Source organism: Ambystoma mexicanum, unplaced genomic scaffold, assembly GCF_040938575.1.
Source record: "Ambystoma mexicanum isolate Mex_15411 unplaced genomic scaffold, UKY_AmexF1_1 Mex_scaf20, whole genome shotgun sequence".
In the NCBI taxonomy this organism is placed as follows: Eukaryota; Metazoa; Chordata; class Amphibia; order Caudata; family Ambystomatidae; genus Ambystoma; species Ambystoma mexicanum.
The window spans coordinates 1,864,749-1,885,483 of NW_027182434.1; the positions used below are offsets into that span (position 1 = coordinate 1,864,749).

The following is a 20,735-nucleotide window of genomic DNA, read 5'->3' on the forward strand; positions in this document are numbered from 1 at the left end:
TTCTTTTTATCGGCACCAGGCTTAAAACTCAGTTTAAGGCGATAGTTCCGGGCTATGTTTGACTCCAGAGTTGAATCTGTCATCCCGCATTTCCTCAGCAAATCAAGCTACCCATCTCAAGTCTCATGAGCTGAGGACGGCAAAGTCCCTGTGGGCTTAGGACAGTCAAAGAAACCCCTGGGCTGCATGCTAAGCCCCTTTTCGGCTTCACTTTCCGAATCCTGCCCTAGCTTGCGATTAGTTTTTTTCTCACTTCTTGCCCCCATCTCCCACCTTGCCTCATGGTCTCCCCTCCTCTGCGCACCTGACAGTTTGCCTGCCCTTCCACTGCCTGTCTCCAGACTTTCCAAGGAGAAAAGGCAAAGCACTAAAGCGGGCCGGGCAACGGGTCAAGTTCCGCTTTCGGCGACTAGCAGGGAGGTAGCGTGGCCGAGCGGTCTAAGGCGCTGGATTAAGGCTCCAGTCTCTTCGGAGGCGTGGGTTCAAATCCCACCGCTGCCACTTTTCCTGGCCTTGCATTTTAAAGAAGAACGTAACGTTGACCTCTTCCTTCATTAGTGCCACCTCTGTCGCAATGAGCAAGCGGATGGTATGCCACACCCTGCAGGAAAAAGGTTTCGCTTCTGACGTCTTGCTTTTCTGGACATCCAGTCTCAAGTGTCCCATCTGGAACGGCGCTCCCTGCTGCTTTGTGAAGGCTTGCTGCAAGAGCCTTCGAAACCCAGGAGCTCTTGCGTTGAGCTGTGACGCGTCCTGGGAAGACCTCCCGTTGCAGCGGAATGAGCCCCACTTCCAGGGCGTGCTGGTAGCAAATTTCCCACAGCCCACAGGGAGCAAACGATCCCAGGTGTGATGTATCACCAGGAGAGGCTGAGATGAGAGTAGGGGTTCACGCGTGTGCCCGGACCGAGGTTAATGATGGGATTAGAGCTAGGGTTAGATGCAGGGAAAGAGTGAGAGTTATAATTAGGGATAAAGCTAACAGGTGATCATTACTCGTCATGTAACATGATACAAAGGGTCAGAAGAGGAACTGATTCAGGGTTACAATTTGGACTTCGCAGACAACAGGAGCACTAAATGGTGCTGAGGGGGACTCAATAAAGTGGACCGGCCGCCTAATGTAAGCAATTGTGCACAAATATTGTACGATGACTAGCGTTGCCGGTGCTTTTTTCTTAAAGAGTCAGTTCTTGGCACCCATTCCCTACTTGACTCAGCCTAATCTTCAAGAATATTTGTCAAGAACTAAAAAAAATCCAGAAACGGTTTAACCTCCCCGTCGGGGAATTGAACCCCGGTCTCCCGCGTGACAGGCGGGGATACTGACCACTATACTAACGAGGAGACGTGAGGGCATGAAATGAACAGCTGCTGATGTCTGCACAGCATCCAGCGACCACCTAGCTGGCCTAGGGGGGTCTCATTTTCCCCCGTCAAACGGCTTGCCCGATCTAAGGCTAATTTCTTTCTTTTTATCGGCACCAGGCTTAAAACTCAGTTTAAGGCGATAGTTCCGGGCTATGTTTGACTCCAGAGTTGAATCTGTCATCCCGCATTTCCTCAGCAAATCAAGCTACCCATCTCAAGTCTCATGAGCTGAGGACGGCAAAGTCCCTGTGGGCTTAGGACAGTCAAAGAAACCCCTGGGCTGCATGCTAAGCCCCTTTTCGGCTTCACTTTCCGAATCCTGCCCTAGCTTGCGATTAGTTTTTTTCTCACTTCTTGCCCCCATCTCCCACCTTGCCTCATGGTCTCCCCTCCTCTGCGCACCTGACAGTTTGCCTGCCCTTCCACTGCCTGTCTCCAGACTTTCCAAGGAGAAAAGGCAAAGCACTAAAGCGGGCCGGGCAACGGGTCAAGTTCCGCTTTCGGCGACTAGCAGGGAGGTAGCGTGGCCGAGCGGTCTAAGGCGCTGGATTAAGGCTCCAGTCTCTTCGGAGGCGTGGGTTCAAATCCCACCGCTGCCACTTTTCCTGGCCTTGCATTTTAAAGAAGAACGTAACGTTGACCTCTTCCTTCATTAGTGCCACCTCTGTCGCAATGAGCAAGCGGATGGTATGCCACACCCTGCAGGAAAAAGGTTTCGCTTCTGACGTCTTGCTTTTCTGGACATCCAGTCTCAAGTTTCCCATCTGGAACGGCGCTCCCTGCTGCTTTGTGAAGGCTTGCTGCAAGAGCCTTCGAAACCCAGGAGCTCTTGCGTTGAGCTGTGACGCGTCCTGGGAAGACCTCCCGTTGCAGCGGAATGAGCCCCACTTCCAGGGCGTGCTGGTAGCAAATTTCCCACAGCCCACAGGGAGCAAACGATCCCAGGTGTGATGTATCACCAGGAGAGGCTGAGATGAGAGTAGGGGTTCACGCGTGTGCCCGGACCGAGGTTAATGATGGGATTAGAGCTAGGGTTAGATGCAGGGAAAGAGTGAGAGTTATAATTAGGGATAAAGCTAACAGGTGATCATTACTCGTCATGTAACATGATACAAAGGGTCAGAAGAGGAACTGATTCAGGGTTACAATTTGGACTTCGCAGACAACAGGAGCACTAAATGGTGCTGAGGGGGACTCAATAAAGTGGACCGGCCGCCTAATGTAAGCAATTGTGCACAAATATTGTACGATGACTAGCGTTGCCGGTGCTTTTTTCTTAAAGAGTCAGTTCTTGGCACCCATTCCCTACTTGACTCAGCCTAATCTTCAAGAATATTTGTCAAGAACTAAAAAAAATCCAGAAACGGTTTAACCTCCCCGTCGGGGAATTGAACCCCGGTCTCCCGCGTGACAGGCGGGGATACTGACCACTATACTAACGAGGAAACGTGAGGGCATGAAATGAACAGCTGCTGATGTCTGCACAGCATCCAGCGACCACCTAGCTGGCCTAGGGGGGTCTCATTTTCCCCCGTCAAACGGCTTGCCCGATCTAAGGCTAATTTCTTTCTTTTTATCGGCACCAGGCTTAAAACTCAGTTTAAGGCGATAGTTCCGGGCTATGTTTGACTCCAGAGTTGAATCTGTCATCCCGCATTTCCTCAGCAAATCAAGCTACCCATCTCAAGTCTCATGAGCTGAGGACGGCAAAGTCCCTGTGGGCTTAGGACAGTCAAAGAAACCCCTGGGCTGCATGCTAAGCCCCTTTTCGGCTTCACTTTCCGAATCCTGCCCTAGCTTGCGATTAGTTTTTTTCTCACTTCTTGCCCCCATCTCCCACCTTGCCTCATGGTCTCCCCTCCTCTGCGCACCTGACAGTTTGCCTGCCCTTCCACTGCCTGTCTCCAGACTTTCCAAGGAGAAAAGGCAAAGCACTAAAGCGGGCCGGGCAACGGGTCAAGTTCCGCTTTCGGCGACTAGCAGGGAGGTAGCGTGGCCGAGCGGTCTAAGGCGCTGGATTAAGGCTCCAGTCTCTTCGGAGGCGTGGGTTCAAATCCCACCGCTGCCACTTTTCCTGGCCTTGCATTTTAAAGAAGAACGTAACGTTGACCTCTTCCTTCATTAGTGCCACCTCTGTCGCAATGAGCAAGCGGATGGTATGCCACACCCTGCAGGAAAAAGGTTTCGCTTCTGACGTCTTGCTTTTCTGGACATCCAGTCTCAAGTTTCCCATCTGGAACGGCGCTCCCTGCTGCTTTGTGAAGGCTTGCTGCAAGAGCCTTCGAAACCCAGGAGCTCTTGCGTTGAGCTGTGACGCGTCCTGGGAAGACCTCCCGTTGCAGCGGAATGAGCCCCACTTCCAGGGCGTGCTGGTAGCAAATTTCCCACAGCCCACAGGGAGCAAACGATCCCAGGTGTGATGTATCACCAGGAGAGGCTGAGATGAGAGTAGGGGTTCACGCGTGTGCCCGGACCGAGGTTAATGATGGGATTAGAGCTAGGGTTAGATGCAGGGAAAGAGTGAGAGTTATAATTAGGGATAAAGCTAACAGGTGATCATTACTCGTCATGTAACATGATACAAAGGGTCAGAAGAGGAACTGATTCAGGGTTACAATTTGGACTTCGCAGACAACAGGAGCACTAAATGGTGCTGAGGGGGACTCAATAAAGTGGACCGGCCGCCTAATGTAAGCAATTGTGCACAAATATTGTACGATGACTAGCGTTGCCGGTGCTTTTTTCTTAAAGAGTCAGTTCTTGGCACCCATTCCCTACTTGACTCAGCCTAATCTTCAAGAATATTTGTCAAGAACTAAAAAAAATCCAGAAACGGTTTAACCTCCCCGTCGGGGAATTGAACCCCGGTCTCCCGCGTGACAGGCGGGGATACTGACCACTATACTAACGAGGAGACGTGAGGGCATGAAATGAACAGCTGCTGATGTCTGCACAGCATCCAGCGACCACCTAGCTGGCCTAGGGGGGTCTCATTTTCCCCCGTCAAACGGCTTGCCCGATCTAAGGCTAATTTCTTTCTTTTTATCGGCACCAGGCTTAAAACTCAGTTTAAGGCGATAGTTCCGGGCTATGTTTGACTCCAGAGTTGAATCTGTCATCCCGCATTTCCTCAGCAAATCAAGCTACCCATCTCAAGTCTCATGAGCTGAGGACGGCAAAGTCCCTGTGGGCTTAGGACAGTCAAAGAAACCCCTGGGCTGCATGCTAAGCCCCTTTTCGGCTTCACTTTCCGAATCCTGCCCTAGCTTGCGATTAGTTTTTTTCTCACTTCTTGCCCCCATCTCCCACCTTGCCTCATGGTCTCCCCTCCTCTGCGCACCTGACAGTTTGCCTGCCCTTCCACTGCCTGTCTCCAGACTTTCCAAGGAGAAAAGGCAAAGCACTAAAGCGGGCCGGGCAACGGGTCAAGTTCCGCTTTCGGCGACTAGCAGGGAGGTAGCGTGGCCGAGCGGTCTAAGGCGCTGGATTAAGGCTCCAGTCTCTTCGGAGGCGTGGGTTCAAATCCCACCGCTGCCACTTTTCCTGGCCTTGCATTTTAAAGAAGAACGTAACGTTGACCTCTTCCTTCATTAGTGCCACCTCTGTCGCAATGAGCAAGCGGATGGTATGCCACACCCTGCAGGAAAAAGGTTTCGCTTCTGACGTCTTGCTTTTCTGGACATCCAGTCTCAAGTTTCCCATCTGGAACGGCGCTCCCTGCTGCTTTGTGAAGGCTTGCTGCAAGAGCCTTCGAAACCCAGGAGCTCTTGCGTTGAGCTGTGACGCGTCCTGGGAAGACCTCCCGTTGCAGCGGAATGAGCCCCACTTCCAGGGCGTGCTGGTAGCAAATTTCCCACAGCCCACAGGGAGCAAACGATCCCAGGTGTGATGTATCACCAGGAGAGGCTGAGATGAGAGTAGGGGTTCACGCGTGTGCCCGGACCGAGGTTAATGATGGGATTAGAGCTAGGGTTAGATGCAGGGAAAGAGTGAGAGTTATAATTAGGGATAAAGCTAACAGGTGATCATTACTCGTCATGTAACATGATACAAAGGGTCAGAAGAGGAACTGATTCAGGGTTACAATTTGGACTTCGCAGACAACAGGAGCACTAAATGGTGCTGAGGGGGACTCAATAAAGTGGACCGGCCGCCTAATGTAAGCAATTGTGCACAAATATTGTACGATGACTAGCGTTGCCGGTGCTTTTTTCTTAAAGAGTCAGTTCTTGGCACCCATTCCCTACTTGACTCAGCCTAATCTTCAAGAATATTTGTCAAGAACTAAAAAAAATCCAGAAACGGTTTAACCTCCCCGTCGGGGAATTGAACCCCGGTCTCCCGCTACTGACCACTATACTAACGAGGAGACGTGAGGGCATGAAATGAACAGCTGCTGATGTCTGCACAGCATCCAGCGACCACCTAGCTGGCCTAGGGGGGTCTCATTTTCCCCCGTCAAACGGCTTGCCCGATCTAAGGCTAATTTCTTTCTTTTTATCGGCACCAGGCTTAAAACTCAGTTTAAGGCGATAGTTCCGGGCTATGTTTGACTCCAGAGTTGAATCTGTCATCCCGCATTTCCTCAGCAAATCAAGCTACCCATCTCAAGTCTCATGAGCTGAGGACGGCAAAGTCCCTGTGGGCTTAGGACAGTCAAAGAAACCCCTGGGCTGCATGCTAAGCCCCTTTTCGGCTTCACTTTCCGAATCCTGCCCTAGCTTGCGATTAGTTTTTTTCTCACTTCTTGCCCCCATCTCCCACCTTGCCTCATGGTCTCCCCTCCTCTGCGCACCTGACAGTTTGCCTGCCCTTCCACTGCCTGTCTCCAGACTTTCCAAGGAGAAAAGGCAAAGCACTAAAGCGGGCCGGGCAACGGGTCAAGTTCCGCTTTCGGCGACTAGCAGGGAGGTAGCGTGGCCGAGCGGTCTAAGGCGCTGGATTAAGGCTCCAGTCTCTTCGGAGGCGTGGGTTCAAATCCCACCGCTGCCACTTTTCCTGGCCTTGCATTTTAAAGAAGAACGTAACGTTGACCTCTTCCTTCATTAGTGCCACCTCTGTCGCAATGAGCAAGCGGATGGTATGCCACACCCTGCAGGAAAAAGGTTTCGCTTCTGACGTCTTGCTTTTCTGGACATCCAGTCTCAAGTTTCCCATCTGGAACGGCGCTCCCTGCTGCTTTGTGAAGGCTTGCTGCAAGAGCCTTCGAAACCCAGGAGCTCTTGCGTTGAGCTGTGACGCGTCCTGGGAAGACCTCCCGTTGCAGCGGAATGAGCCCCACTTCCAGGGCGTGCTGGTAGCAAATTCCCCACAGCCCACAGGGAGCAAACGATCCCAGGTGTGATGTATCACCAGGAGAGGCTGAGATGAGAGTAGGGGTTCACGCGTGTGCCCGGACCGAGGTTAATGATGGGATTAGAGCTAGGGTTAGATGCAGGGAAAGAGTGAGAGTTATAATTAGGGATAAAGCTAACAGGTGATCATTACTCGTCATGTAACATGATACAAAGGGTCAGAAGAGGAACTGATTCAGGGTTACAATTTGGACTTCGCAGACAACAGGAGCACTAAATGGTGCTGAGGGGGACTCAATAAAGTGGACCGGCCGCCTAATGTAAGCAATTGTGCACAAATATTGTACGATGACTAGCGTTGCCGGTGCTTTTTTCTTAAAGAGTCAGTTCTTGGCACCCATTCCCTACTTGACTCAGCCTAATCTTCAAGAATATTTGTCAAGAACTAAAAAAAATCCAGAAACGGTTTAACCTCCCCGTCGGGGAATTGAACCCCGGTCTCCCGCGTGACAGGCGGGGATACTGACCACTATACTAACGAGGAGACGTGAGGGCATGAAATGAACAGCTGCTGATGTCTGCACAGCATCCAGCGACCACCTAGCTGGCCTAGGGGGGTCTCATTTTCCCCCGTCAAACGGCTTGCCCGATCTAAGGCTAATTTCTTTCTTTTTATCGGCACCAGGCTTAAAACTCAGTTTAAGGCGATAGTTCCGGGCTATGTTTGACTCCAGAGTTGAATCTGTCATCCCGCATTTCCTCAGCAAATCAAGCTACCCATCTCAAGTCTCATGAGCTGAGGACGGCAAAGTCCCTGTGGGCTTAGGACAGTCAAAGAAACCCCTGGGCTGCATGCTAAGCCCCTTTTCGGCTTCACTTTCCGAATCCTGCCCTAGCTTGCGATTAGTTTTTTTCTCACTTCTTGCCCCCATCTCCCACCTTGCCTCATGGTCTCCCCTCCTCTGCGCACCTGACAGTTTGCCTGCCCTTCCACTGCCTGTCTCCAGACTTTCCAAGGAGAAAAGGCAAAGCACTAAAGCGGGCCGGGCAACGGGTCAAGTTCCGCTTTCGGCGACTAGCAGGGAGGTAGCGTGGCCGAGCGGTCTAAGGCGCTGGATTAAGGCTCCAGTCTCTTCGGAGGCGTGGGTTCAAATCCCACCGCTGCCACTTTTCCTGGCCTTGCATTTTAAAGAAGAACGTAACGTTGACCTCTTCCTTCATTAGTGCCACCTCTGTCGCAATGAGCAAGCGGATGGTATGCCACACCCTGCAGGAAAAAGGTTTCGCTTCTGACGTCTTGCTTTTCTGGACATCCAGTCTCAAGTTTCCCATCTGGAACGGCGCTCCCTGCTGCTTTGTGAAGGCTTGCTGCAAGAGCCTTCGAAACCCAGGAGCTCTTGCGTTGAGCTGTGACGCGTCCTGGGAAGACCTCCCGTTGCAGCGGAATGAGCCCCACTTCCAGGGCGTGCTGGTAGCAAATTTCCCACAGCCCACAGGGAGCAAACGATCCCAGGTGTGATGTATCACCAGGAGAGGCTGAGATGAGAGTAGGGGTTCACGCGTGTGCCCGGACCGAGGTTAATGATGGGATTAGAGCTAGGGTTAGATGCAGGGAAAGAGTGAGAGTTATAATTAGGGATAAAGCTAACAGGTGATCATTACTCGTCATGTAACATGATACAAAGGGTCAGAAGAGGAACTGATTCAGGGTTACAATTTGGACTTCGCAGACAACAGGAGCACTAAATGGTGCTGAGGGGGACTCAATAAAGTGGACCGGCCGCCTAATGTAAGCAATTGTGCACAAATATTGTACGATGACTAGCGTTGCCGGTGCTTTTTTCTTAAAGAGTCAGTTCTTGGCACCCATTCCCTACTTGACTCAGCCTAATCTTCAAGAATATTTGTCAAGAACTAAAAAAAATCCAGAAACAGTTTAACCTCCCCGTCGGGGAATTGAACCCCGGTCTCCCGCGTGACAGGCGGGGATACTGACCACTATACTAACGAGGAGACGTGAGGGCATGAAATGAACAGCTGCTGATGTCTGCACAGCATCCAGCGACCACCTAGCTGGCCTAGGGGGGTCTCATTTTCCCCCGTCAAACGGCTTGCCCGATCTAAGGCTAATTTCTTTCTTTTTATCGGCACCAGGCTTAAAACTCAGTTTAAGGCGATAGTTCCGGGCTATGTTTGACTCCAGAGTTGAATCTGTCATCCCGCATTTCCTCAGCAAATCAAGCTACCCATCTCAAGTCTCATGAGCTGAGGACGGCAAAGTCCCTGTGGGCTTAGGACAGTCAAAGAAACCCCTGGGCTGCATGCTAAGCCCCTTTTCGGCTTCACTTTCCGAATCCTGCCCTAGCTTGCGATTAGTTTTTTTCTCACTTCTTGCCCCCATCTCCCACCTTGCCTCATGGTCTCCCCTCCTCTGCGCACCTGACAGTTTGCCTGCCCTTCCACTGCCTGTCTCCAGACTTTCCAAGGAGAAAAGGCAAAGCACTAAAGCGGGCCGGGCAACGGGTCAAGTTCCGCTTTCGGCGACTAGCAGGGAGGTAGCGTGGCCGAGCGGTCTAAGGCGCTGGATTAAGGCTCCAGTCTCTTCGGAGGCGTGGGTTCAAATCCCACCGCTGCCACTTTTCCTGGCCTTGCATTTTAAAGAAGAACGTAACGTTGACCTCTTCCTTCATTAGTGCCACCTCTGTCGCAATGAGCAAGCGGATGGTATGCCACACCCTGCAGGAAAAAGGTTTCGCTTCTGACGTCTTGCTTTTCTGGACATCCAGTCTCAAGTTTCCCATCTGGAACGGCGCTCCCTGCTGCTTTGTGAAGGCTTGCTGCAAGAGCCTTCGAAACCCAGGAGCTCTTGCGTTGAGCTGTGACGCGTCCTGGGAAGACCTCCCGTTGCAGCGGAATGAGCCCCACTTCCAGGGCGTGCTGGTAGCAAATTTCCCACAGCCCACAGGGAGCAAACGATCCCAGGTGTGATGTATCACCAGGAGAGGCTGAGATGAGAGTAGGGGTTCACGCGTGTGCCCGGACCGAGGTTAATGATGGGATTAGAGCTAGGGTTAGATGCAGGGAAAGAGTGAGAGTTATAATTAGGGATAAAGCTAACAGGTGATCATTACTCGTCATGTAACATGATACAAAGGGTCAGAAGAGGAACTGATTCAGGGTTACAATTTGGACTTCGCAGACAACAGGAGCACTAAATGGTGCTGAGGGGGACTCAATAAAGTGGACCGGCCGCCTAATGTAAGCAATTGTGCACAAATATTGTACGATGACTAGCGTTGCCGGTGCTTTTTTCTTAAAGAGTCAGTTCTTGGCACCCATTCCCTACTTGACTCAGCCTAATCTTCAAGAATATTTGTCAAGAACTAAAAAAAATCCAGAAACAGTTTAACCTCCCCGTCGGGGAATTGAACCCCGGTCTCCCGCGTGACAGGCGGGGATACTGACCACTATACTAACGAGGAGACGTGAGGGCATGAAATGAACAGCTGCTGATGTCTGCACAGCATCCAGCGACCACCTAGCTGGCCTAGGGGGGTCTCATTTTCCCCCGTCAAACGGCTTGCCCGATCTAAGGCTAATTTCTTTCTTTTTATCGGCACCAGGCTTAAAACTCAGTTTAAGGCGATAGTTCCGGGCTATGTTTGACTCCAGAGTTGAATCTGTCATCCCGCATTTCCTCAGCAAATCAAGCTACCCATCTCAAGTCTCATGAGCTGAGGACGGCAAAGTCCCTGTGGGCTTAGGACAGTCAAAGAAACCCCTGGGCTGCATGCTAAGCCCCTTTTCGGCTTCACTTTCCGAATCCTGCCCTAGCTTGCGATTAGTTTTTTTCTCACTTCTTGCCCCCATCTCCCACCTTGCCTCATGGTCTCCCCTCCTCTGCGCACCTGACAGTTTGCCTGCCCTTCCACTGCCTGTCTCCAGACTTTCCAAGGAGAAAAGGCAAAGCACTAAAGCGGGCCGGGCAACGGGTCAAGTTCCGCTTTCGGCGACTAGCAGGGAGGTAGCGTGGCCGAGCGGTCTAAGGCGCTGGATTAAGGCTCCAGTCTCTTCGGAGGCGTGGGTTCAAATCCCACCGCTGCCACTTTTCCTGGCCTTGCATTTTAAAGAAGAACGTAACGTTGACCTCTTCCTTCATTAGTGCCACCTCTGTCGCAATGAGCAAGCGGATGGTATGCCACACCCTGCAGGAAAAAGGTTTCGCTTCTGACGTCTTGCTTTTCTGGACATCCAGTCTCAAGTTTCCCATCTGGAACGGCGCTCCCTGCTGCTTTGTGAAGGCTTGCTGCAAGAGCCTTCGAAACCCAGGAGCTCTTGCGTTGAGCTGTGACGCGTCCTGGGAAGACCTCCCGTTGCAGCGGAATGAGCCCCACTTCCAGGGCGTGCTGGTAGCAAATTTCCCACAGCCCACAGGGAGCAAACGATCCCAGGTGTGATGTATCACCAGGAGAGGCTGAGATGAGAGTAGGGGTTCACGCGTGTGCCCGGACCGAGGTTAATGATGGGATTAGAGCTAGGGTTAGATGCAGGGAAAGAGTGAGAGTTATAATTAGGGATAAAGCTAACAGGTGATCATTACTCGTCATGTAACATGATACAAAGGGTCAGAAGAGGAACTGATTCAGGGTTACAATTTGGACTTCGCAGACAACAGGAGCACTAAATGGTGCTGAGGGGGACTCAATAAAGTGGACCGGCCGCCTAATGTAAGCAATTGTGCACAAATATTGTACGATGACTAGCGTTGCCGGTGCTTTTTTCTTAAAGAGTCAGTTCTTGGCACCCATTCCCTACTTGACTCAGCCTAATCTTCAAGAATATTTGTCAAGAACTAAAAAAAATCCAGAAACGGTTTAACCTCCCCGTCGGGGAATTGAACCCCGGTCTCCCGCGTGACAGGCGGGGATACTGACCACTATACTAACGAGGAGACGTGAGGGCATGAAATGAACAGCTGCTGATGTCTGCACAGCATCCAGCGACCACCTAGCTGGCCTAGGGGGGTCTCATTTTCCCCCGTCAAACGGCTTGCCCGATCTAAGGCTAATTTCTTTCTTTTTATCGGCACCAGGCTTAAAACTCAGTTTAAGGCGATAGTTCCGGGCTATGTTTGACTCCAGAGTTGAATCTGTCATCCCGCATTTCCTCAGCAAATCAAGCTACCCATCTCAAGTCTCATGAGCTGAGGACGGCAAAGTCCCTGTGGGCTTAGGACAGTCAAAGAAACCCCTGGGCTGCATGCTAAGCCCCTTTTCGGCTTCACTTTCCGAATCCTGCCCTAGCTTGCGATTAGTTTTTTTCTCACTTCTTGCCCCCATCTCCCACCTTGCCTCATGGTCTCCCCTCCTCTGCGCACCTGACAGTTTGCCTGCCCTTCCACTGCCTGTCTCCAGACTTTCCAAGGAGAAAAGGCAAAGCACTAAAGCGGGCCGGGCAACGGGTCAAGTTCCGCTTTCGGCGACTAGCAGGGAGGTAGCGTGGCCGAGCGGTCTAAGGCGCTGGATTAAGGCTCCAGTCTCTTCGGAGGCGTGGGTTCAAATCCCACCGCTGCCACTTTTCCTGGCCTTGCATTTTAAAGAAGAACGTAACGTTGACCTCTTCCTTCATTAGTGCCACCTCTGTCGCAATGAGCAAGCGGATGGTATGCCACACCCTGCAGGAAAAAGGTTTCGCTTCTGACGTCTTGCTTTTCTGGACATCCAGTCTCAAGTTTCCCATCTGGAACGGCGCTCCCTGCTGCTTTGTGAAGGCTTGCTGCAAGAGCCTTCGAAACCCAGGAGCTCTTGCGTTGAGCTGTGACGCGTCCTGGGAAGACCTCCCGTTGCAGCGGAATGAGCCCCACTTCCAGGGCGTGCTGGTAGCAAATTTCCCACAGCCCACAGGGAGCAAACGATCCCAGGTGTGATGTATCACCAGGAGAGGCTGAGATGAGAGTAGGGGTTCACGCGTGTGCCCGGACCGAGGTTAATGATGGGATTAGAGCTAGGGTTAGATGCAGGGAAAGAGTGAGAGTTATAATTAGGGATAAAGCTAACAGGTGATCATTACTCGTCATGTAACATGATACAAAGGGTCAGAAGAGGAACTGATTCAGGGTTACAATTTGGACTTCGCAGACAACAGGAGCACTAAATGGTGCTGAGGGGGACTCAATAAAGTGGACCGGCCGCCTAATGTAAGCAATTGTGCACAAATATTGTACGATGACTAGCGTTGCCGGTGCTTTTTTCTTAAAGAGTCAGTTCTTGGCACCCATTCCCTACTTGACTCAGCCTAATCTTCAAGAATATTTGTCAAGAACTAAAAAAAATCCAGAAACGGTTTAACCTCCCCGTCGGTGAATTGAACCCCGGTCTCCCGCGTGACAGGCGGGGATACTGACCACTATACTAACGAGGAGACGTGAGGGCATGAAATGAACAGCTGCTGATGTCTGCACAGCATCCAGCGACCACCTAGCTGGCCTAGGGGGGTCTCATTTTCCCCCGTCAAACGGCTTGCCCGATCTAAGGCTAATTTCTTTCTTTTTATCGGCACCAGGCTTAAAACTCAGTTTAAGGCGATAGTTCCGGGCTATGTTTGACTCCAGAGTTGAATCTGTCATCCCGCATTTCCTCAGCAAATCAAGCTACCCATCTCAAGTCTCATGAGCTGAGGACGGCAAAGTCCCTGTGGGCTTAGGACAGTCAAAGAAACCCCTGGGCTGCATGCTAAGCCCCTTTTCGGCTTCACTTTCCGAATCCTGCCCTAGCTTGCGATTAGTTTTTTTCTCACTTCTTGCCCCCATCTCCCACCTTGCCTCATGGTCTCCCCTCCTCTGCGCACCTGACAGTTTGCCTGCCCTTCCACTGCCTGTCTCCAGACTTTCCAAGGAGAAAAGGCAAAGCACTAAAGCGGGCCGGGCAACGGGTCAAGTTCCGCTTTCGGCGACTAGCAGGGAGGTAGCGTGGCCGAGCGGTCTAAGGCGCTGGATTAAGGCTCCAGTCTCTTCGGAGGCGTGGGTTCAAATCCCACCGCTGCCACTTTTCCTGGCCTTGCATTTTAAAGAAGAACGTAACGTTGACCTCTTCCTTCATTAGTGCCACCTCTGTCGCAATGAGCAAGCGGATGGTATGCCACACCCTGCAGGAAAAAGGTTTCGCTTCTGACGTCTTGCTTTTCTGGACATCCAGTCTCAAGTTTCCCATCTGGAACGGCGCTCCCTGCTGCTTTGTGAAGGCTTGCTGCAAGAGCCTTCGAAACCCAGGAGCTCTTGCGTTGAGCTGTGACGCGTCCTGGGAAGACCTCCCGTTGCAGCGGAATGAGCCCCACTTCCAGGGCGTGCTGGTAGCAAATTTCCCACAGCCCACAGGGAGCAAACGATCCCAGGTGTGATGTATCACCAGGAGAGGCTGAGATGAGAGTAGGGGTTCACGCGTGTGCCCGGACCGAGGTTAATGATGGGATTAGAGCTAGGGTTAGATGCAGGGAAAGAGTGAGAGTTATAATTAGGGATAAAGCTAACAGGTGATCATTACTCGTCATGTAACATGATACAAAGGGTCAGAAGAGGAACTGATTCAGGGTTACAATTTGGACTTCGCAGACAACAGGAGCACTAAATGGTGCTGAGGGGGACTCAATAAAGTGGACCGGCCGCCTAATGTAAGCAATTGTGCACAAATATTGTACGATGACTAGCGTTGCCGGTGCTTTTTTCTTAAAGAGTCAGTTCTTGGCACCCATTCCCTACTTGACTCAGCCTAATCTTCAAGAATATTTGTCAAGAACTAAAAAAAATCCAGAAACGGTTTAACCTCCCCGTCGGGGAATTGAACCCCGGCGGGGATACTGACCACTATACTAACGAGGAGACGTGAGGGCATGAAATGAACAGCTGCTGATGTCTGCACAGCATCCAGCGACCACCTAGCTGGCCTAGGGGGGTCTCATTTTCCCCCGTCAAACGGCTTGCCCGATCTAAGGCTAATTTCTTTCTTTTTATCGGCACCAGGCTTAAAACTCAGTTTAAGGCGATAGTTCCGGGCTATGTTTGACTCCAGAGTTGAATCTGTCATCCCGCATTTCCTCAGCAAATCAAGCTACCCATCTCAAGTCTCATGAGCTGAGGACGGCAAAGTCCCTGTGGGCTTAGGACAGTCAAAGAAACCCCTGGGCTGCATGCTAAGCCCCTTTTCGGCTTCACTTTCCGAATCCTGCCCTAGCTTGCGATTAGTTTTTTTCTCACTTCTTGCCCCCATCTCCCACCTTGCCTCATGGTCTCCCCTCCTCTGCGCACCTGACAGTTTGCCTGCCCTTCCACTGCCTGTCTCCAGACTTTCCAAGGAGAAAAGGCAAAGCACTAAAGCGGGCCGGGCAACGGGTCAAGTTCCGCTTTCGGCGACTAGCAGGGAGGTAGCGTGGCCGAGCGGTCTAAGGCGCTGGATTAAGGCTCCAGTCTCTTCGGAGGCGTGGGTTCAAATCCCACCGCTGCCACTTTTCCTGGCCTTGCATTTTAAAGAAGAACGTAACGTTGACCTCTTCCTTCATTAGTGCCACCTCTGTCGCAATGAGCAAGCGGATGGTATGCCACACCCTGCAGGAAAAAGGTTTCGCTTCTGACGTCTTGCTTTTCTGGACATCCAGTCTCAAGTGTCCCATCTGGAACGGCGCTCCCTGCTGCTTTGTGAAGGCTTGCTGCAAGAGCCTTCGAAACCCAGGAGCTCTTGCGTTGAGCTGTGACGCGTCCTGGGAAGACCTCCCGTTGCAGCGGAATGAGCCCCACTTCCAGGGCGTGCTGGTAGCAAATTTCCCACAGCCCACAGGGAGCAAACGATCCCAGGTGTGATGTATCACCAGGAGAGGCTGAGATGAGAGTAGGGGTTCACGCGTGTGCCCGGACCGAGGTTAATGATGGGATTAGAGCTAGGGTTAGATGCAGGGAAAGAGTGAGAGTTATAATTAGGGATAAAGCTAACAGGTGATCATTACTCGTCATGTAACATGATACAAAGGGTCAGAAGAGGAACTGATTCAGGGTTACAATTTGGACTTCGCAGACAACAGGAGCACTAAATGGTGCTGAGGGGGACTCAATAAAGTGGACCGGCCGCCTAATGTAAGCAATTGTGCACAAATATTGTACGATGACTAGCGTTGCCGGTGCTTTTTTCTTAAAGAGTCAGTTCTTGGCACCCATTCCCTACTTGACTCAGCCTAATCTTCAAGAATATTTGTCAAGAACTAAAAAAAATCCAGAAACGGTTTAACCTCCCCGTCGGGGAATTGAACCCCGGTCTCCCGCGTGACAGGCGGGGATACTGACCACTATACTAACGAGGAGACGTGAGGGCATGAAATGAACAGCTGCTGATGTCTGCACAGCATCCAGCGACCACCTAGCTGGCCTAGGGGGGTCTCATTTTCCCCCGTCAAACGGCTTGCCCGATCTAAGGCTAATTTCTTTCTTTTTATCGGCACCAGGCTTAAAACTCAGTTTAAGGCGATAGTTCCGGGCTATGTTTGACTCCAGAGTTGAATCTGTCATCCCGCATTTCCTCAGCAAATCAAGCTACCCATCTCAAGTCTCATGAGCTGAGGACGGCAAAGTCCCTGTGGGCTTAGGACAGTCAAAGAAACCCCTGGGCTGCATGCTAAGCCCCTTTTCGGCTTCACTTTCCGAATCCTGCCCTAGCTTGCGATTAGTTTTTTTCTCACTTCTTGCCCCCATCTCCCACCTTGCCTCATGGTCTCCCCTCCTCTGCGCACCTGACAGTTTGCCTGCCCTTCCACTGCCTGTCTCCAGACTTTCCAAGGAGAAAAGGCAAAGCACTAAAGCGGGCCGGGCAACGGGTCAAGTTCCGCTTTCGGCGACTAGCAGGGAGGTAGCGTGGCCGAGCGGTCTAAGGCGCTGGATTAAGGCTCCAGTCTCTTCGGAGGCGTGGGTTCAAATCCCACCGCTGCCACTTTTCCTGGCCTTGCATTTTAAAGAAGAACGTAACGTTGACCTCTTCCTTCATTAGTGCCACCTCTGTCGCAATGAGCAAGCGGATGGTATGCCACACCCTGCAGGAAAAAGGTTTCGCTTCTGACGTCTTGCTTTTCTGGACATCCAGTCTCAAGTTTCCCATCTGGAACGGCGCTCCCTGCTGCTTTGTGAAGGCTTGCTGCAAGAGCCTTCGAAACCCAGGAGCTCTTGCGTTGAGCTGTGACGCGTCCTGGGAAGACCTCCCGTTGCAGCGGAATGAGCCCCACTTCCAGGGCGTGCTGGTAGCAAATTTCCCACAGCCCACAGGGAGCAAACGATCCCAGGTGTGATGTATCACCAGGAGAGGCTGAGATGAGAGTAGGGGTTCACGCGTGTGCCCGGACCGAGGTTAATGATGGGATTAGAGCTAGGGTTAGATGCAGGGAAAGAGTGAGAGTTATAATTAGGGATAAAGCTAACAGGTGATCATTACTCGTCATGTAACATGATACAAAGGGTCAGAAGAGGAACTGATTCAGGGTTACAATTTGGACTTCGCAGACAACAGGAGCACTAAATGGTGCTGAGGGGGACTCAATAAAGTGGACCGGCCGCCTAATGTAAGCAATTGTGCACAAATATTGTACGATGACTAGCGTTGCCGGTGCTTTTTTCTTAAAGAGTCAGTTCTTGGCACCCATTCCCTACTTGACTCAGCCTAATCTTCAAGAATATTTGTCAAGAACTAAAAAAAATCCAGAAACGGTTTAACCTCCCCGTCGGGGAATTGAACCCCGGTCTCCCGCGTGACAGGCGGGGATACTGACCACTATACTAACGAGGAGACGTGAGGGCATGAAATGAACAGCTGCTGATGTCTGCACAGCATCCAGCGACCACCTAGCTGGCCTAGGGGGGTCTCATTTTCCCCCGTCAAACGGCTTGCCCGATCTAAGGCTAATTTCTTTCTTTTTATCGGCACCAGGCTTAAAACTCAGTTTAAGGCGATAGTTCCGGGCTATGTTTGACTCCAGAGTTGAATCTGTCATCCCGCATTTCCTCAGCAAATCAAGCTACCCATCTCAAGTCTCATGAGCTGAGGACGGCAAAGTCCCTGTGGGCTTAGGACAGTCAAAGAAACCCCTGGGCTGCATGCTAAGCCCCTTTTCGGCTTCACTTTCCGAATCCTGCCCTAGCTTGCGATTAGTTTTTTTCTCACTTCTTGCCCCCATCTCCCACCTTGCCTCATGGTCTCCCCTCCTCTGCGCACCTGACAGTTTGCCTGCCCTTCCACTGCCTGTCTCCAGACTTTCCAAGGAGAAAAGGCAAAGCACTAAAGCGGGCCGGGCAACGGGTCAAGTTCCGCTTTCGGCGACTAGCAGGGAGGTAGCGTGGCCGAGCGGTCTAAGGCGCTGGATTAAGGCTCCAGTCTCTTCGGAGGCGTGGGTTCAAATCCCACCGCTGCCACTTTTCCTGGCCTTGCATTTTAAAGAAGAACGTAACGTTGACCTCTTCCTTCATTAGTGCCACCTCTGTCGCAATGAGCAAGCGGATGGTATGCCACACCCTGCAGGAAAAAGGTTTCGCTTCTGACGTCTTGCTTTTCTGGACATCCAGTCTCAAGTTTCCCATCTGGAACGGCGCTCCCTGCTGCTTTGTGAAGGCTTGCTGCAAGAGCCTTCGAAACCCAGGAGCTCTTGCGTTGAGCTGTGACGCGTCCTGGGAAGACCTCCCGTTGCAGCGGAATGAGCCCCACTTCCAGGGCGTGCTGGTAGCAAATTTCCCACAGCCCACAGGGAGCAAACGATCCCAGGTGTGATGTATCACCAGGAGAGGCTGAGATGAGAGTAGGGGTTCACGCGTGTGCCCGGACCGAGGTTAATGATGGGATTAGAGCTAGGGTTAGATGCAGGGAAAGAGTGAGAGTTATAATTAGGGATAAAGCTAACAGGTGATCATTACTCGTCATGTAACATGATACAAAGGGTCAGAAGAGGAACTGATTCAGGGTTACAATTTGGACTTCGCAGACAACAGGAGCACTAAATGGTGCTGAGGGGGACTCAATAAAGTGGACCGGCCGCCTAATGTAAGCAATTGTGCACAAATATTGTACGATGACTAGCGTTGCCGGTGCTTTTTTCTTAAAGAGTCAGTTCTTGGCACCCATTCCCTACTTGACTCAGCCTAATCTTCAAGAATATTTGTCAAGAACTAAAAAAAATCCAGAAACGGTTTAACCTCCCCGTCGGGGAATTGAACCCCGGTCTCCCGCGTGACAGGCGGGGATACTGACCACTATACTAACGAGGAGACGTGAGGGCATGAAATGAACAGCTGCTGATGTCTGCACAGCATCCAGCGACCACCTAGCTGGCCTAGGGGGGTCTCATTTTCCCCCGTCAAACGGCTTGCCCGATCTAAGGCTAATTTCTTTCTTTTTATCGGCACCAGGCTTAAAACTCAGTTTAAGGCGATAGTTCCGGGCTATGTTTGACTCCAGAGTTGAATCTGTCATCCCGCATTTCCTCAGCAAATCAAGCTACCCATCTCAAGTCTCATGAGCTGAGGACGGCAAAGTCCCTGTGGGCTTAGGACAGTCAAAGAAACCCCTGGGCTGCATGCTAAGCCCCTTTTCGGCTTCACTTTCCGAATCCTGCCCTAGCTTGCGATTAGTTTTTTTCTCACTTCTTGCCCCCATCTCCCACCTTGCCTCATGGTCTCCCCTCCTCTGCGCACCTGACAGTTTGCCTGCCCTTCCACTGCCTGTCTCCAGACTTTCCAAGGAGAAAAGGCAAAGCACTAAAGCGGGCCGGGCAACGGGTCAAGTTCCGCTTTCGGCGACTAGCAGGGAGGTAGCGTGGCCGAGCGGTCTAAGGCGCTGGATTAAGGCTCCAGTCTCTTCGGAGGCGTGGGTTCAAATCCCACCGCTGCCACTTTTCCTGGCCTTGCATTTTAAAGAAGAACGTAACGTTGACCTCTTCCTTCATTAGTGCCACCTCTGTCGCAATGAGCAAGCGGATGGTATGCCACACCCTGCAGGAAAAAGGTTTCGCTTCTGACGTCTTGCTTTTCTGGACATCCAGTCTCAAGTTTCCCATCTGGAACGGCGCTCCCTGCTGCTTTGTGAAGGCTTGCTGCAAGAGCCTTCGAAACCCAGGAGCTCTTGCGTTGAGCTGTGACGCGTCCTGGGAAGACCTCCCGTTGCAGCGGAATGAGCCCCACTTCCAGGGCGTGCTGGTAGCAAATTTCCCACAGCCCACAGGGAGCAAACGATCCCAGGTGTGATGTATCACCAGGAGAGGCTGAGATGAGAGTAGGGGTTCACGCGTGTGCCCGGACCGAGGTTAATGATGGGATTAGAGCTAGGGTTAGATGCAGGGAAAGAGTGAGAGTTATAATTAGGGATAAAGCTAACAGGTGATCATTACTCGTCATGTAACATGATACAAAGGGTCAGAAGAGGAACTGATTCAGGGTTACAATTTGGACTTCGCAGACAACAGGAGCACTAAATGGTGCTGAGGGGGACTCAATAAAGTGGACCGGCCGCCTAATGTAAGCAATTGTGCACAAATATTGTACGATGACTAGCGTTGCCGGTGCTTTTTTCTTAAAGAGTCAGTTCTTGGCACCCATTCCCTACTTGACTCAGCCTAATCTTCAAGAATATTTGTCAAGAACTAAAAAAAATCCAGAAACGGTTTAACCTCCCCGTCGGGGAATTGAACCCCGGTCTCCCGCTACTGACCACTATACTAACGAGGAGACGTGAGGGCATGAAATGAACAGCTGCTGATGTCTGCACAGCATCCAGCGACCACCTAGCTGGCCTAGGGGGGTCTCATTTTCCCCCGTCAAACGGCTTGCCCGATCTAAGGCTAATTTCTTTCTTTTTATCGGCACCAGGCTTAAAACTCAGTTTAAGGCGATAGTTCCGGGCTATGTTTGACTCCAGAGTTGAATCTGTCATCCCGCATTTCCTCAGCAAATCAAGCTACCCATCTCAAGTCTCATGAGCTGAGGACGGCAAAGTCCCTGTGGGCTTAGGACAGTCAAAGAAACCCCTGGGCTGCATGCTAAGCCCCTTTTCGGCTTCACTT

The 20,735-nt window shown here is 51.5% G+C and overlaps 24 non-coding genes across 24 annotated transcripts; 14 read left to right on the forward strand and 10 right to left on the reverse strand.

Moving 5' to 3' along the window:
* Window positions 1-419: 419 nt before the first annotated feature.
* On the forward strand, window positions 420-501 carry TRNAL-AAG (transfer RNA leucine (anticodon AAG)). Its single transcript has one exon. It is a non-coding gene; the product is annotated as a tRNA-Leu (tRNA).
* A 774-nt stretch (window positions 502-1,275) lies between these two features.
* Window positions 1,276-1,347, reverse strand: TRNAD-GUC (transfer RNA aspartic acid (anticodon GUC)). The gene has a single exon. It is a non-coding gene; the product is annotated as a tRNA-Asp (tRNA).
* A 541-nt stretch (window positions 1,348-1,888) lies between these two features.
* On the forward strand, window positions 1,889-1,970 carry TRNAL-AAG (transfer RNA leucine (anticodon AAG)). Its single transcript has one exon. It is a non-coding gene; the product is annotated as a tRNA-Leu (tRNA).
* Window positions 1,971-2,744: 774 nt separating this feature from the next.
* Window positions 2,745-2,816, reverse strand: TRNAD-GUC (transfer RNA aspartic acid (anticodon GUC)). The gene has a single exon. It is a non-coding gene; the product is annotated as a tRNA-Asp (tRNA).
* Window positions 2,817-3,357: 541 nt separating this feature from the next.
* Window positions 3,358-3,439, forward strand: TRNAL-AAG (transfer RNA leucine (anticodon AAG)). Its single transcript has one exon. It is a non-coding gene; the product is annotated as a tRNA-Leu (tRNA).
* Window positions 3,440-4,213: 774 nt separating this feature from the next.
* Window positions 4,214-4,285, reverse strand: TRNAD-GUC (transfer RNA aspartic acid (anticodon GUC)). Its single transcript has one exon. It is a non-coding gene; the product is annotated as a tRNA-Asp (tRNA).
* A 541-nt stretch (window positions 4,286-4,826) lies between these two features.
* On the forward strand, window positions 4,827-4,908 carry TRNAL-AAG (transfer RNA leucine (anticodon AAG)). Its single transcript has one exon. It is a non-coding gene; the product is annotated as a tRNA-Leu (tRNA).
* Window positions 4,909-6,281: 1,373 nt separating this feature from the next.
* On the forward strand, window positions 6,282-6,363 carry TRNAL-AAG (transfer RNA leucine (anticodon AAG)). The gene has a single exon. It is a non-coding gene; the product is annotated as a tRNA-Leu (tRNA).
* Window positions 6,364-7,137: 774 nt separating this feature from the next.
* TRNAD-GUC (transfer RNA aspartic acid (anticodon GUC)) lies at window positions 7,138-7,209 on the reverse strand. The gene has a single exon. It is a non-coding gene; the product is annotated as a tRNA-Asp (tRNA).
* A 541-nt stretch (window positions 7,210-7,750) lies between these two features.
* Window positions 7,751-7,832, forward strand: TRNAL-AAG (transfer RNA leucine (anticodon AAG)). Its single transcript has one exon. It is a non-coding gene; the product is annotated as a tRNA-Leu (tRNA).
* A 774-nt stretch (window positions 7,833-8,606) lies between these two features.
* TRNAD-GUC (transfer RNA aspartic acid (anticodon GUC)) lies at window positions 8,607-8,678 on the reverse strand. Its single transcript has one exon. It is a non-coding gene; the product is annotated as a tRNA-Asp (tRNA).
* Window positions 8,679-9,219: 541 nt separating this feature from the next.
* TRNAL-AAG (transfer RNA leucine (anticodon AAG)) lies at window positions 9,220-9,301 on the forward strand. Its single transcript has one exon. It is a non-coding gene; the product is annotated as a tRNA-Leu (tRNA).
* Window positions 9,302-10,075: 774 nt separating this feature from the next.
* On the reverse strand, window positions 10,076-10,147 carry TRNAD-GUC (transfer RNA aspartic acid (anticodon GUC)). The gene has a single exon. It is a non-coding gene; the product is annotated as a tRNA-Asp (tRNA).
* A 541-nt stretch (window positions 10,148-10,688) lies between these two features.
* On the forward strand, window positions 10,689-10,770 carry TRNAL-AAG (transfer RNA leucine (anticodon AAG)). Its single transcript has one exon. It is a non-coding gene; the product is annotated as a tRNA-Leu (tRNA).
* Window positions 10,771-11,544: 774 nt separating this feature from the next.
* Window positions 11,545-11,616, reverse strand: TRNAD-GUC (transfer RNA aspartic acid (anticodon GUC)). Its single transcript has one exon. It is a non-coding gene; the product is annotated as a tRNA-Asp (tRNA).
* A 541-nt stretch (window positions 11,617-12,157) lies between these two features.
* TRNAL-AAG (transfer RNA leucine (anticodon AAG)) lies at window positions 12,158-12,239 on the forward strand. The gene has a single exon. It is a non-coding gene; the product is annotated as a tRNA-Leu (tRNA).
* Window positions 12,240-13,626: 1,387 nt separating this feature from the next.
* TRNAL-AAG (transfer RNA leucine (anticodon AAG)) lies at window positions 13,627-13,708 on the forward strand. The gene has a single exon. It is a non-coding gene; the product is annotated as a tRNA-Leu (tRNA).
* Window positions 13,709-15,079: 1,371 nt separating this feature from the next.
* On the forward strand, window positions 15,080-15,161 carry TRNAL-AAG (transfer RNA leucine (anticodon AAG)). Its single transcript has one exon. It is a non-coding gene; the product is annotated as a tRNA-Leu (tRNA).
* Window positions 15,162-15,935: 774 nt separating this feature from the next.
* Window positions 15,936-16,007, reverse strand: TRNAD-GUC (transfer RNA aspartic acid (anticodon GUC)). Its single transcript has one exon. It is a non-coding gene; the product is annotated as a tRNA-Asp (tRNA).
* A 541-nt stretch (window positions 16,008-16,548) lies between these two features.
* Window positions 16,549-16,630, forward strand: TRNAL-AAG (transfer RNA leucine (anticodon AAG)). Its single transcript has one exon. It is a non-coding gene; the product is annotated as a tRNA-Leu (tRNA).
* Window positions 16,631-17,404: 774 nt separating this feature from the next.
* Window positions 17,405-17,476, reverse strand: TRNAD-GUC (transfer RNA aspartic acid (anticodon GUC)). Its single transcript has one exon. It is a non-coding gene; the product is annotated as a tRNA-Asp (tRNA).
* Window positions 17,477-18,017: 541 nt separating this feature from the next.
* TRNAL-AAG (transfer RNA leucine (anticodon AAG)) lies at window positions 18,018-18,099 on the forward strand. The gene has a single exon. It is a non-coding gene; the product is annotated as a tRNA-Leu (tRNA).
* A 774-nt stretch (window positions 18,100-18,873) lies between these two features.
* Window positions 18,874-18,945, reverse strand: TRNAD-GUC (transfer RNA aspartic acid (anticodon GUC)). Its single transcript has one exon. It is a non-coding gene; the product is annotated as a tRNA-Asp (tRNA).
* A 541-nt stretch (window positions 18,946-19,486) lies between these two features.
* Window positions 19,487-19,568, forward strand: TRNAL-AAG (transfer RNA leucine (anticodon AAG)). The gene has a single exon. It is a non-coding gene; the product is annotated as a tRNA-Leu (tRNA).
* Window positions 19,569-20,735: the final 1,167 nt, after the last annotated feature.